Consider the following 15,558-nt stretch of genomic DNA (forward strand, 5'->3'; position numbering starts at 1 on the left):
TACTTTGATGTACTCCTTTCTTTCCATAGATGCTTGATCTCCAAGTCAAATTCATGCAATCTTCCAATCTTAATTTTCTTCACGAAAATTCTTCTGGGATATTTCTTTGAGTAGCATTGACGTGAATATTGTATCATTCATCTTCTTCTTCAATTTGTCATTTTCTCAAGACAAATTCTTGATTTTAGGCTTTATATCTTCTTCTTCTATTTTCATCCATCTTCCTCTGTTTTTCTCTTTTCCAATTTAAATAATTTCCCGATCATGGTCTAAGACTCTACTAGACGTATGAAATAAAATTGGGGGATCTACAAATACATATTTGGCATATCAAAACCATTACACTTTATTCCTAACACTAGGGTAACATGAGAACCTCTTATTAGTGAAAAGACCAAGTTACCCTTACTAAGGTTTGGATGAATAAGGGATTGGGGTACAACACACAAGGCACAAGGTACACCAAGAAGACTAGTCAATTTCTAGTCCTTCGACTATGAAATTTCAGGATTTTAGGAAAAGAAATTACCAAGGAAGGTTAGGATTAATTCCTTAATTAATTCCAATTAGCATTTAGATTTACGAGGTGTCACATCCTCTCCCCCTAACAAGAAGCTTCATCCCCAAAGCTTGGGCACGACGGGTTATCAAAAGGAATAGCAATGAACAAAGGTGTGACAAGAGAAAGCTGTGATACCCCATATTTTCTGGGCATTATTTGAGGACCGTATATGCGTATGGGATTAATTTTATTAAATTCTCCTATTCTTATTGCCTAATAATAGTTTATGTTATATTCTCTGAGCTACAAATCTGACATAATATCTTCCTAAACCTATTTTATTATATTGATCCTGTACACCATAATTTTATTTTTCATCCTAATATATATATATGTTGTACGTTTATTTACCTAAATAAATCCATACTATTACACATTTTGTATATTTAATGTATATACACGTACGTATATTATATTGCTCCTAATAATTTGCAATTAGCAATAATTGCTATTAATTCTCTATTCTAATTAAAGTAAATATATGTACGTTCTGCTAACCATATTACTAAGCCTAAATATATATATATATTAGTATTATAGTTTAAGTTGGTAATATATACTACTTATTATATCCCTTGTGGCTCTCTCCATCTCTCTCACGTCTCTTTCTCCTTAATAGAAATACCCAGATTCTCTCCCTTCCCCTTTTCCTCTAAATTAGATCAGAGTTACGCAGCCACCTTCTTCTCCCTTTTTGTTCAGTAGTGACCAGCGATGAAGGCAGTAGGGACGGCAAAGTGGATGAAGAAGCGTGGGTAATGACGTTGTTCCATGGTGAAGCTAAGCTTATTGATTAATATGATGGAGTAAATGATGTGAGGATTAGGTGGATATTATCGATTTTGATTTGTTGGTAGTGTTGTTATTGATGATCTAAATGTTATTAGAGTAGAGATGAATATTAAAAGATGAGGTTGAATACTGATAATGTTAGGCATAATGATGATCATGAACTAGTTGGGCAAAAAAAAAATGGAGATGATGATTTTCATTCTGTTAATGCCGTGATACTGATAATGAAGGGAGGTAGGTGTTTATATATATTTGATTGTGATTTATTAGTGAGAGTGATGATGATGCGGCAGTACAGTCAAGTAACAATAGGAATAATAATAATAGTATTTGGAATAATAATATTATTAAGATATGTTTGATTCACAGGTTCCCTATCAAAGCGGCTATGATGCTATTAAGTGTTGATAGATGTGTTTGTGCTTCGTGGGTAAGATTTCATGTTCATCAAAATTACTTTTCCCGAAAATATTATATGTTAAGTGAATGTGAATATGATGAATAATGTATCTATGACTATATATGCTAAAGCTATTTGTTCCAAAAATCTATTTATGCGAATTATGGGTTGTATGGTATGAGTTATAATGTTCATGTGATCGCAAGTGCATTGTAATAATGTGTGGGGTGATTCTCGAGCTATCGAGAATGGGCTTCGACGTGTCGAGCCCTGTGTGTGTGAAAACTTGGCTTGGTAAATTTTTGGTGTGGTGTATCGTTAAAATTGTATTACCAATGGATTATGTACTATAATTATATTTTGGACAAATCATGTGGAGAAAATATATTTTGAAGGAAATTGTATATTTTGAGAAAAATGTATTATCGAGAAATTGTATAATGATATATTTTGGAGAAAATGTTATTTTTGGAGATGAGTATTTATTTATGGAGAAATAATGAAATTTTCAGGAAACAATATATTGTGAGGTGTTCAGTAAATGTGAGTACTGTTCACTGGGACTAATTACTACTCATTTGGCTTGGAATCCCATGAGGGTGTAACACATAGGTTATGATCCAGTTTCCAAACTGGTTGTGTGGTAGTAGGTAGGAAAACCTTACTACTTGGATCATATACTACCCAGTGGCTCGGAATCCCCTGGGGGTGTGCACATAGGTTTTAGTCTAGATTCTAAGTGGATTTTGATGAGGTTTGTTAATTCTCCATTTATAAATATCAATTCTCTATACAAGGAAAAGTATAACTTCACATGTATTTTGGAAAAAGTATAAAATTACATGAGTTTTGAAAATATAAAATCCAAGCCTATATTTTACGGGGTGAAGTGAAACTTGCTTAGCTTATGCTAATTTTTGTCTACACTTTGTTTTTCTGTAAATTATTTATACAGGTGAACATGGATAGTAAATCGGGATGGATTCAGTTGAGATGGAGTAAAGTTTATTTCTTTGCTATTTTGAGGAAGATATTGTTGTAGAGTGATTTCAGTTTTATGTATTAAGTTGATTTTGGATTATTCAATTTAAGTTGTACTTTTAGCCTTAGCGTTTGGGTATAAGAGAGATACCTGAGCGTGGCGGTAACACCCATTTATGTTGGTTAATTAATGCTTCCGCTATGTAATTAGTAAATTTTTCAATTAAGAAAGTATAATTGTAAGGAAAATTTGATTATGAAAATTGGGGTGTTACAAAAGCAATGAAGAAAGGTGCGACAAGAGAAAGCAACGAACAAAGGTGTCCACCAAATAACTAAAGTTAAAGAAATCAAGGTTTCAATTTACGGTGATAAGACCGATAGGCTTAGAAATAGGCTGAGGGTTCGCAAAGGTAAGTTAAGAAAGAAAGATAAGGCGATAGATAGAAGATTTACTGGAAAGGAAGACTAATTCTACCTTATACTCAACTCTCTACCCATCACTAGCCACCAGACTACCCAGACCTAGACGTCTTAGCTAAGGAACAAGCTACAACGAAAACTAACACCAAGAGAACACTAAAGCTAGATTACCCGGGAACGAAGAACAAGGATCGCGTCTTCAACAGATCACCGCTAATTTCTCCAACCAAAGGATGCAAGGTTCTCACACTGCACAACTAGATCTCGGCATCGCTTGAACTTTATCCGCCATTTCCAGACAAAGGGTACTACTGCCAGCTCCCAAACACGAGCAGGATGCCTTCTCCCTAGCTCTTGGGCTAACTTTATACAGGCTGCCAACTTATCACTTGCATTAACACACCGCCCACAACTCTCTACAAAGCAGCGCTTGAAAACTTCAAAACTTTCGATCTGGATGAAAGGTCCAAAGCAGGAACGGTAGCAAGGAGAAAGATAACTTAGGGAAAATAAAGCTCGCAAGAACAGTACGGTTCAAAGGAAAAGACCAGAGTGAAAGGTTTAGGTTTAGAAACTCGAGGACCATGTTGTAGGAATACGATCAAAGTCATCAAAGTTGCAACTTAGGAAATAAGGTTGCCACCTTGCACAGAATCGTTAGAAGTGGGGAATACAAGAACGAGGTTTAAAAAAAGATAGATAAGGATTTCCTAACGGAAGAGTTCTAGGTTTAGGTCCAAGGATAACATTGATCAGAAAGGGAATCAAGATTTTCAAAGTCACAACTTAGGAAAATGAGGTTGTTACCTTATACAGAGTCAATTCAAGAAGGGAGTAAGAATGAGTTTCGAAAAGATAGGAAGGATTTTCCAATAAAAAGACTTTTGGTCCGTCAAGGTAAAGAGAGGAAGACGGCTTTAAGAGGGTTAGGGATTTCCGACTTCGGGCGAAAATGACTGTTCGACGCTTGATCACTACACTTTTGTCGAACTGAAGGTTCTTTTCTTCGATTCTGACGCGACTTAACTCTCAGACCTTGCCAGATTTCCTTCAAAAGCTGAAGTCACCGTCGCCTTACACAAGATGGTTAGGAAATAAAACAAGAACAAGGTTCGGAAGAAAAAGGATTACTTGGAAAAAGGATGATTGGGTTCGTCTAGGAGGAGGAAAAAGATTAAAGAGGGTCAAGGGTTCTTTGACTTCAAATGGTTTCTTCTGCTTCACAAGCTAAGAACACCCGTACCTTACCAAACTTCTCCAGAACTCTTGAAAACCCAAGAAGCTTTGAGTCAAAACCAAGGTCAAAACTGACTCTTAAACTAGTTACACCCGAAGCTAACACGCATGGAAGGGCACGAAGGCAAAAGAGAGGTGCAACAAAAGGGTATAAGAATTCATCGGTCTTAGCTTGCATCTGACTTACGTCTGTGGATCTTGCCTCGCCGAGGTCTCGACTTCGCACACGGGTCCGGGCTGCTTCTTCCACTGAGTCCACTGTTGATTCCCCTTTGAAGCTTACTTCCCGACTGAGGTCTCACACTACCAGCTGGTTTCGGGCTTGCTGAAGTCTTCTTCTTAGGCACGCACTTAAAGGACCGGTGACCTTTCTTACCACAAGCAAAGAACTCTATCGGCTTCCCGTGACAGTCCTTGCCGGGGTGGCCACTTCCACACTTCTTGCAAACGGAGCGCTTTCCCTTAACCTTGTTGTTCCGGATTGGTTGAGGAGTCTTATCAATCTTAGAGTCGTTCCTTTGAAGGCTTCGAGATGGTTCGGTACTGGTAACTGACAAACTCATAACCACAGGTGCAACACTTGTTTCAAAACTCCTCTTACGGCTCTCCAGGATTCCTTTCTAAACATGCTGCACCCGATAGAGGTCGGCTGCACAAAGGTAGGCCTCATTAAGAGTCTTAGGCTTCGACACCGTCAAGGCATTCCTAGCCTCGAAGTTGAGTCCGGCTACAAACTTCTCAACTTTACTCTCCTCGATAGGTACCAAAACTGAGGCGAAACGGGCTAACTCCAAAAACTTCTTGTGGTACTCCATTACCAACATGGGTACTTGCTTAAGGTGGAGAAACTCCTCGTACTTTTCCGCCTTAACATGAGCAGGATAGAACCGTTCACGTTGCTTATCCTTCAAGCTTTCCCAACTAAACCCCGGATCTTGTCTACAAGCTGGCCTTTCAAGAATCCACCACAAGTCCGCTTCTTGCCTAAGGTAGAACGTAGCTAACTCCACTTGGCGATCCTCCGGGCAGTCCACAACTTCAAAGATCTTGTCAAACATCCGGATCCACTCTTCCAGCACCGCGGGATCTTCTTCACCGGCGAAGATCGGGGGACGAAGACTTGAAACTTGGCGTACTACGTCCCGATTCCTATCCTGAGGAGGGTGGCTATTGTTGAGGAGGGTGTTGCTCAGCATCTGGGTGATCTGCGTCAGCTGATGCAGGCTTTGAACTAGCTGATCGTTGGTGGCCGCTTCTGAAGACCTTGCACGACGTCTCGATGGTGCCATCCTTGACTTCGACAGAAACAGCACGAAGACGGGAGGAAACTTAGAAGCCCTTACCCTTACCCAGTGCCTTAACTTAAAAGAACCCACAACAGAAAGAAGAACAAAGCACAGGAAACACAACAGAAAAGATAAGAGAACTCACAACCTCACCGCGCGTCCTAAGGTTCCTAAGACCTACGTCACTTAGGATTCGAGCTTAACTTCTTAAGGTCTTACACTTGAAAGCACTAACCAAGGTTCCAATCTAGGTTCCAAAAGTCCAACTATTAACATTTTAGGCTCAAACCTAGGCTTTGATACTAACTATAACACCCACGAATTTCAACAACTTTTAAAACCAATTAAAGCTTAGAAAAGAGATGCAGTCTAAACATTAACATAAGAAAAGCGGAAGCTAACTACACCAATCCGGGAGATGTTATGCCACACCTACACAACAATAGGTGCACAGGCAAACACTAACCACTAAGCAGTCTAACAAATCAACTACTTAGGCTCATAGGCCTCAACAACTATTAAAGGAAGAGATCTAATCTATCTACAGGCCACTAACGCGCTCTCCAAAGCTACTCAACCTGTAAAAGATAAGGGATAACACCCGGTCAGCGAATAATGCTGGTAACCCATCAACACACATTAAATATCATAATATATACATAGATATAATCAAAAGCGTTTGAAACTGGGAATACAATATATATCATTTTAAAGCCGAGAGAGGAAACATCAATGGACTCATCAATCACTCACAACAAAGGTCAAAGACCAACATACTCAACAAGACAATAGAACCACAAGCAACAAGCTCAACATCAAGGTACAACATGCGACACACAACGCAGGATTCACAATAGACATGCTCTTAAGCAATGGAAGGCTAGATTCACACCATAACGAGTTCCAAGTCCACATAGGACACTATCACACCAAGTCATATACCGTGGAGTCAGCACCACGGCTCGATTCATAGTGGATCATTGTAGAGGGCTCCAAATCATCAACAAACATGTACCACGTAGTCATCGCAACGACCCGGATCACATGCACGACGTCATCGCAATGACAAGCACCGCAGCCCAATGGAAACAGAGCTAACAACTTTAAGTGTATACATCCCCTATTGAGATTCCAAGCTCAACGGGTTAGCTACCATCTCTGGCAACTAGAATGAGTTTCCCATGTTGCCCACAAGTCACAAGTAACCAAACGGCCATCCGGAGCTTCACTACCGGTCCGTTCACACATAAGTCCCCACACTGTCCACTTTACCAGCTCAATCATCTCCTCACATCAATCCATCTTCTCATCAAGAGTCAAAACACACGAAATCTAGAGATACAACAACACATAGATTCCACACAAAGTGTGTACAACAATGGATACCACATCTGTACCTTGGAGATTAAGGTCCCATACCCTTAATTGTGCAATCAAGGTACAACCAATACCCATGTTTTCATCACAGGAATCAATCAATGGATCACAACAAAGATATGAAACCATACTCAACAAGGAAGGATTACAATCCGACACCAACGATGGTCAACACAAGTTGCCAACCTCAATAGAAAAGAACAAACCACACACACTAGCATTACAACATTAAACTAGCATGCATGTCAAACGGGTAAACCTTTTGTTCCAATGAACAACAAAGACTCAACATCAATCCAACGAATCACAAGGTTGGTTCAAGAAACCAAATCCTAACGTGGATTCCTAACTCATCGTTCTAGACATACGAAACATCAAGAAGACTCACAAAAGCTCAATAATTCAACAACGGGAGGTCAAAACGTCAAATACCAAGAAGAAGGGATCATGGGGGACAAATCCCCGCAATCCCAAACATGTTCCCCGCGAGGGGAACCATGGGTAGGGCTCCACCCGCGGGTACACCCTGCACCCAAAATTTCAGCATTCGCGAAAAATCACTTTTTAGGCCAAGTTCAAGTCCAAATGACCCCAAATCTTCCACACAACAAAGATATGACTTGAACCTATGAATAAATCATAAAATAACATTCAAGAACCCTAAAATACAAGATCTAAAAATGCATTACCACAAGACAATGCATCAATCACTCAAACACAACAAGAATGTCACATAGAAGCCAATAATCATTATTATCAAGTGAAAATAGGTTTTGTGTAGCATGGGTTACCTCTTGTAGACCAAGAACACCTTCTTCAACCTTAAAGCAAGACCAAAGCTCCTCTAGATCAACCTAGCACTTCACCCACCACTAGATCTTCTACAAACTCCCAAAACCCACAAGGTAGAAGAAAGATTTAGAGAAAAGATGGGGGAATCTTGCAAGGAAAAGGTAGGGAAGGATAGATCTTACCATTCCTAGCCTTGTAGCATTGGAAAGTTGGAATCTTGGTGGAAGACTATGCAAAGCTTGGAAGTTCCCTTTTTGGCTTGGAGAGCAAGCTAGGATTCTTTTAGAGAGAGGTTGGAGAGTTTTTAGAACTTTGGCTAGCATGGAATGAAGACAAGAGGTCTTGCTAGGGCAACATGAGCACCTCTCATTAGTGAAAAGACCAAGTTACCCTTACTAAGGTTTGGATGAATAAGGGATTGAGGTACAACACACAAGGCATAAGGTACACCAAGAAGACTAGTCAATTTCTAGTCCTTCGACTATGAAATTTTAGGATTTTAGGAAAAGAAATTACCAAGGAAGGCTAGGATTAATTCCTTAATTAATCCCAATTAGCATTTAGATTTATGGGGTGTCACAATACCTGTACAATTATTTTATTGATAATTTTAATCAATCTTGACTATATTATCTTGCATTTGTAAACTTAAAATTACCTATTTAAATACGCAAATTCAACATTCAATTATCTATGCATGAACAATTCCAATATAATCTTGTCTTGATATACTTCAAAGTACTAATTAAAAAAAAAACATTGAGCATTATCACAATTGCACAATGCGCATAAAAAACTATATATACATATATATATCTATCTACTATACTAATAAGAGCCAAAGAAAGTTAGGCCTATAATGGGTAAAAAAATGACGGTCAAATTTTTTAATCAAATGAATGGCTCAAATCGATCTGATTTTAATTTTCCTTGAACTTCCTAATTTATCCTCAATTATATGATTATCCGTTAACTTTCCCGTTAAATATTACCTTTTCCGTTAATTTATGTTTGCTCACCGTTAACTTAATCATTGATTTCAATAAGAGAGGTTTTAGGTTCGAACCCCATCCCAATAAAAGTTGACATAATTAGTACTCTATTTTACTCTTATTAAATTAAATAATAATTTAGTAGCTACAACAAAAAATAATACATATGCATTTCTGTAATTTAGAATTATGTGTCTACAATGCCTTTATGAAAAAAAAAATTATTCACTATCAATAAATTAAAGAAGAGAAATAATTTCATTAGTTATATTGTCTTCATTTTTCTCTACTATACTAAAAAGAGTCAGAATTATCTTGTAATTAAATATCAAAGTTATTGAACGAAAATTCTCTCTCTAGAAATTCTCTCTGGAGCTTTGGTCTATTTACTAGGGTTTTCTCCTAGGGTTTCTGGTTTTTCGATTACTTTTTACGGTGATGTCTCACCAGTTATCGCACGGCAGTGAACACAGCAGCGGCGACGAGTTACGCATTGCATCGACGAGTGTAGAAAGTGACGACGTGATAGAAGCGGCGCTGGACAGTCCCAACGTAGCAGTGGCTCGCCTAACACAGAGTTGGGCTGATATGGCACTGGAGGAGGAGGAGGCCGGCTTTGAGTCGGTGGGGGAGGGGGCTGGCGTGGTGGCGGCTGAGGAGGAGAGGGCGTGGGTGTGTGTCGGGCGTTTCTTGACGTCCAAGGTGATTAAGGTTGAGTATATGAGGCAGGTCATGGCTTCGGTATGGCAGCCGGTTTGGGGAATGCAGGCTACAGAGTTCCAACCGGGCAGATTTATGTTTGTCTTCTACGATGAAACTGATATGAGGAGGGTACTCGATGAAGGGCCGTGGTTGTTTGATAATAACACATTGGTGTGTAGGCAGGTTGCGGCGGGTACTCGGTCGGTGGAGGTGGAGCTTAACTCTGTGGATATGTGGGTGCAGTTGTATGATTTGCCTTTGGGCTATATGTCGGATGTGGTTCTTGAGCAAGCGGCCAATTTTATTGGCTCGTTTGTTAAGGTGGATGACCGATTCCCGGAGGCACTATGGAAAACGTTTCGCAGGGTCCGTGTCTCAATCCCAGTTGATAAGCCTTTAAAGCAAATGATGAAGCTTATTAGAAGGGACAAAACTAGCTTTTGGGTAAGTTTCCATTATGAGCGACTTCATAATTTTGCTTTTATTGTGGTTTATTGGGGCACTCGTACAAGTTCTATAAGCTGGCAAGAAGGCCAGGGTTATCTCTTGATCAATTCCCGTATACGACTGAGTTGAAGGCGGGGGGTGGTAACCGGGGGCCACGATAGGTTGGGGAGCCATGGTTGATCCTGCTTGAGGGGAAGGAGAAGAGTGGGGCACTGCGTGAGGTGAGGGGGGTGGTTTCGGGTTCTGGGGTGGTTGAGGCCGTACGGCCAGAGCCAGGCAGAGAAGGAGGGAGGGGGATGTGGGTAGGGAGGATGTGATAATGACCGAGGTGCCAAAACACGGGTTTACGGCGGGTCCTGTGGTGCAGGCCCGCCCATCGTCATGAGTACCATAAGCTGGAACTGCCGTGGCTTGGGCAATCCATGGACAGTTCGAGAATTGGTGGACCTAGTGTCCCCGCAAGAAACCCAATTTCGTCTACTGAATGGAAACTAAAGTGGGAGGAATGCATGCAGAGAGGTTACGAGTTAAGATTGGTTTTGAAGGCTTGTTCTATGTGGACAGTGTAGGTGTGGGGGGTGGTTTGGCATTGTTGTGGAGGAAGAATAATACTGCTAGACTGTTGAGTTACTCAAAGAATCATGTGGATGTTGGGGTAGCTACAAGGGGGTGGAGGGGGGGGGGGGTTATGACGTATGACGTCTTTTTATGGATATCCACAGAGGTGTAGATGGAGGGATTCCTGGTAGTTGTTGAGTGGTTTGAAAGATAAGTCAACATTACCATGGGTAATGGTGGGGGACTTTAATGATCTTTTGTATCAGCAGGAAAAGAGATGGGGGAACCCAAATCTGGATTGTCTCCTAAGAGGTTTTGGGGAAACAATTGTAATACCCAATTATTTTATACGTATTATTTTGACATAGATATTATTTTAACCAAAACTATATTATTTTATGAGATCCAAAACTATTTGAAACTAGTCTACTATTATGTATTATTTTGTGATTATTACTATTTCTTAAGATCATATTACTAATATGGTATAACAACTAATTTAAATCCTAAAACTAGAGTTATTAAGTCATAATGCAAGTTTATATATTTGATAAACTTAAAGTTTTAGTGTATATATATATATATATATATATATATATATATATATATATATATATATATATGTAGAATCCGGATCAGGTGAGGACCTAATCTTAGGTGAGGACGTGAGGACTAATCTTGTGCGTTTGTTTTTTTATTTGGATGGTCCAGATTTGAGTTCTTGAGATGACATGGATTGATCTTTTTTGTTAAAGTGGGATAATAGTGTCTTTTTCTATTTTTTTTTAAGTGTGAACGCATGTATAATCCTTGGCCAAATTGGTTTCCTATTTTCTTGGATCATCACCGTTGCAATTTGGAGCCGCGATTTCATCATCATTGATTGAGTGTTCGCCCATGCAAACTAATCAGTATTTTTTATTTTTTTTCGCTTGTTCTTTTGAGTATAATATTGTCTGTATTTGGATTGTCGTGTATATGTATAAATGCCTGGGTAGTACGATTGTGCATTCGTGTGTGCTGATTGTGCAACCTAGTGTTGTAAGTTGTGCACTATAGGCTAGGGAGTTGTGCATTATAGCACATAGCCAATGCATCGTAGAACATTGGATGTTCACTGTGTGATTTTTTGGCGGGGTTTGAATGCACAACAATGAAGTTATTGATGCACAACACACATTATAGGAATGCACAACATTTTGTATAGGAATGCACATCTTTTAATAAGACTGATTTACCCTAAATTTATATATTTTAATATTTTAAAGGGATTTGTTTTCTAAATCCGTGTGATTTGTTTCTTTTAATCTCAATCATACATCATTCTGATTTAATGGTCTAGATTAGTCCTCACGTCCTCACCTAAGATTAGGTCCTCACCTGATCCGGACCCTATATATATATATATATATATATATATATATATATATATATATATGTTAGCTCCGTATAGCTGAAGTCTTAATATATATGCATGTTACATATTTTAGTTCGTATATAACTTAATATCTATATTATTACTAAACCTTATTATATTAAGCTTTTAAGTATTTTAGTTCCCTCCTAGAATTATTATTTATAATATAAGCTATTACTTAAGTATTTAAGTAGAAGTCTAATTGTTCCCATCCTCATCAGTAGCTGATTCGTTAAATCCTCCCCTTCATCATAATCATTAGCCGATACTCTCATCGTGTTCCTTTTTCCCAATATCACCGAACACAAAATTAAAGAGAAAAATATACATAGCTGTCTTCTTTTGTCATCGGTCTTCTTCTGTTATCATCTGGCTCTGTTCATCGTAGGATTTCATTCAAGGATTTTGTTGATTCTGGTTTGAGGTAAGATTTATGTCTACTCAAAATGTATTTACCCCAAGGAAAAATCAATTTTCCTATGTGTTTATGTGATTCATGATTTTAATGAATATGTGATATTTAACGTGAAAAGTTATTTGATTATATTATGCGAATAGATATATGTGTTCAAATGTTTTGAAAACCCTGCATATGTGATATGGTGATTTTGTGGTGATTAAAAAGGAAAAATTTTACACAACTTGATCATTGCCTGAGAAATCTGACTGGCGCAGCTGGAAAGAAAAATTCGTGAAAATTGCTTCCTAAACTTCTTTTTGCTTGAAATTTTTCTATGGATAACCTATACTTGTTATATTTGATGTTTGTAAAGTTTTGGTTAAAAATATGTTTCGGTTTTTCCAGAACAATTTCGTAAAGTTGAGGCAGTGTACTGCCAGTTTAATTTCTGTTTGGCGCAGTGTTGGGAAATATTTCGGGAAAAATACTTATATGCCTTGGATTGACTAGAAACTTTTTGGGGTGTAGTCTAGACTCTTTGTACTACTTATCTGGAGAATTTCATATGAAAATATGTTACCGATTTTTCTCAGTAAATTCTGCAATTCAGGTCATAGTTTCTGAAAATTTTTGTTAGTTTCTTATTTGAGATATTGAGAAGTTGCTTGCTTGTGAAATATTTGGTATAAAAACTTATATTTAATTAAATTTGGTCATGGAGGATTTTTACTTTGATTTTTATTGTGAGGTTGGTCTCTCACTTTGGTTATGGATCTTGTGGGGTCAGGGCCGGTCCTATCACTTTATAGGCCCGGGGCAAAGTAAAAACAAGGGCCCTTAATATAAAGTTAAAATGTTTATATATATATATATATATATATATATATATATATATATATATATATATATTTCAAAAGATTGTGTTAATTGAAAATAATTCAAGGATAACTTTGAATTTTTATCGACATATAATTTTTTAAGACTTTATTTTATAAAAAATCAATTGAACTAATTAATCCCGGACTACCAGAGTAGTGTTAATTTAAACTTTGTGTCCCTATATGAAGTTTAATTATAAATTAATTCAATATTCTCTAATATATACAAAGTATCTATTAATTGAATTATTATTATATCAAATGATTATAATGGTTAAGTGGATTTTAATGTTAAATAATAAATTTGAAATTGTGGGTTCAAATCTCTCCTCAAGCAAGAAAATTTTCTCTCTTAACTTTATCAAAAAATAAAAAACCAAGTTAGGGGGCCCCTATTAATATTGGGCCCTGGGCGGGTGCCCATGTTGCCCGCCCCTATGGGCCGGCCCTGTGTGGGGTTGGTCTCTCACATTTGATTCTTGAATATTATTAAGTACCTTTTGGGGTTGGACTCTCACAATCGAGTTCGTTCTACCCATTGGGGTTGGTCTCTCAATGGGGGTATGCATACTTAAGGGATTGATCTCGATCCAACTGGGTTGGTCTCTGGTTGGTTGGTTTTGGTCACTGGGGCCGAAGTAATGGCTCTTGCCTTGTATTTTTCCTCCTCATTGACTTGGTGGTAAATAAAGGATTAAATCCTAATATTGAGAAAAGTGCTCAAGCGTGGAAGTTATGGTATTTTATGTTAAATTAATTGATGTTATGGTAAATTCTGAAATGTTATGTGAAATTATAAATTAGATTTATTATGTGGTTGAACTGATAATTGGTAATTAAATGTGAAGAAGTTGTATGAAGGAATATTGCAAATATAATGTGAATAAGGGGTTAATGTGGAATTATGTGTTCCAAGGTGTTATATGCTATGTGTAAAATGTTTTACAGGGTGAAGTAGATCCTACAAGCTTAATGCTGAATTTGTGTGTTTCTTTGTTTTCAAGAGCATTGGGCATGAGAATGAGCGAACCACCTATAGATATCATTTATTAGTTAGACAGTTGAATTGTTAGTTGTTTTTGTACCAGTACATATTTTGAGTTGTTTATTGTAAATTGTAAATTTAGCCTTAGCACTTAGGTTGTTGGTTGCCTAAGTGTGGCGGTAACACCCATTTTCTTTTGATTAGTTAATGCTTCCGCTATGATTTTAGTAAATTGTAAATTAAGAAAAAAAAATTTTAAGGAAAATTTGATTATGAAAATGGTGGTGTTACAACTATAGATCAATGTGGTTTGCTCCAGTTAACGATGAGGGGGCATCAGTTTACATGGGAGAAAGGAAAAGGCACAGACGCATGGTTAGAGGAGAGGCTGGATAAGGTGTTGGTAACAGCGTAGTGGACTGATATGCATGGTGGAGCTTGGGTTGAAAATATCCAAACTCATAACTCGGATCACTTGGCTCTCTTTCTGAACACTAATACAACAGCGGTGCACAAGCAAGGGGGGCCGAGAGGGTTTCGGTTCGAGATGGCCTGGGTCCATGATGAGGGTTGTAGGGAGGTGGTGGAGACAGCCTGGCGGGATGCTAGGGACCAGGGGTTGCTAAATTGTCAGCAGCATTGTGGGGGTAAGCTCATGCGGTGGGGTGGGGAGCACTGCCATAGATTTGGTAACCGCATGAAGCAGTTGAGAGGGGAGCAGGACGCAATACAACATCGGCGGGATTCAGCTGCATTGGCTGAGTTTCGTCGGCTTGAGGAGAGGCTTGGCCAGTTGGAGGTTCAGGAGGATGTGTTTTGGAGACAGCGCGCCAAGCAACACTGGCTTCGTGGGGCGGATGCCAACACGAAGTTTTATCACAGGTATGTCTCTGCCCGATTTTATTTCTAAATTAAAGAATGATGCAGGTGTTTGGGTGGATGAGGAGAATATGAAGAGAGTAATTTTGGATTACTATGTGGATATTTTTGCCTATTCTAATTCTATGTGTGAAGATCCTACGTTTGATGATTTTCCCTCCGGGGTGACTCCTGAACAAAATAATGATTTGTTACGGCCGATAGTGTTGGAGGAGGTTAAAAGTGCTTTATTTGCGATGTTTCCTGATAAAGCCCCAGAACCAGATGGTATGAACCCAGATTTTTACCAGCAGTACTGGGATATAGTAGGCAAGGATGTCTCTGAGTTTATTATAGAATGCATGAATTCTGGTTCAATTCCTGATGGATTGAATGAAACAAATGTAATTTTAATCGCTAAAAAGAATGTGCCTGAGACGGTAGCTGATATGAGGCCGATAGCCCTAAGTAA

The 15,558-nt window shown here is 38.4% G+C and overlaps 1 long non-coding RNA gene across 1 annotated transcript; it reads right to left on the minus strand.

The window, feature by feature from the left end:
- Nucleotides 1-2,303: 2,303 nt before the first annotated feature.
- Nucleotides 2,304-14,201, minus strand: LOC109178498. The gene is made up of 3 exons (XR_002053730.1): nt 14,190-14,201; nt 3,214-3,219; nt 2,304-2,386 (listed from the first exon to the last, which is right to left on the minus strand). It is a non-coding gene; the product is annotated as an uncharacterized LOC109178498 (long non-coding RNA).
- Between the last annotated feature and the right edge of the window lie 1,357 nt (nt 14,202-15,558).

Source organism: Ipomoea nil, unplaced genomic scaffold (genome assembly GCF_001879475.1).
Source record: "Ipomoea nil cultivar Tokyo-kokei standard unplaced genomic scaffold, Asagao_1.1 scaffold0848, whole genome shotgun sequence".
NCBI classification, from domain to species: domain Eukaryota; kingdom Viridiplantae; phylum Streptophyta; class Magnoliopsida; order Solanales; family Convolvulaceae; genus Ipomoea; species Ipomoea nil.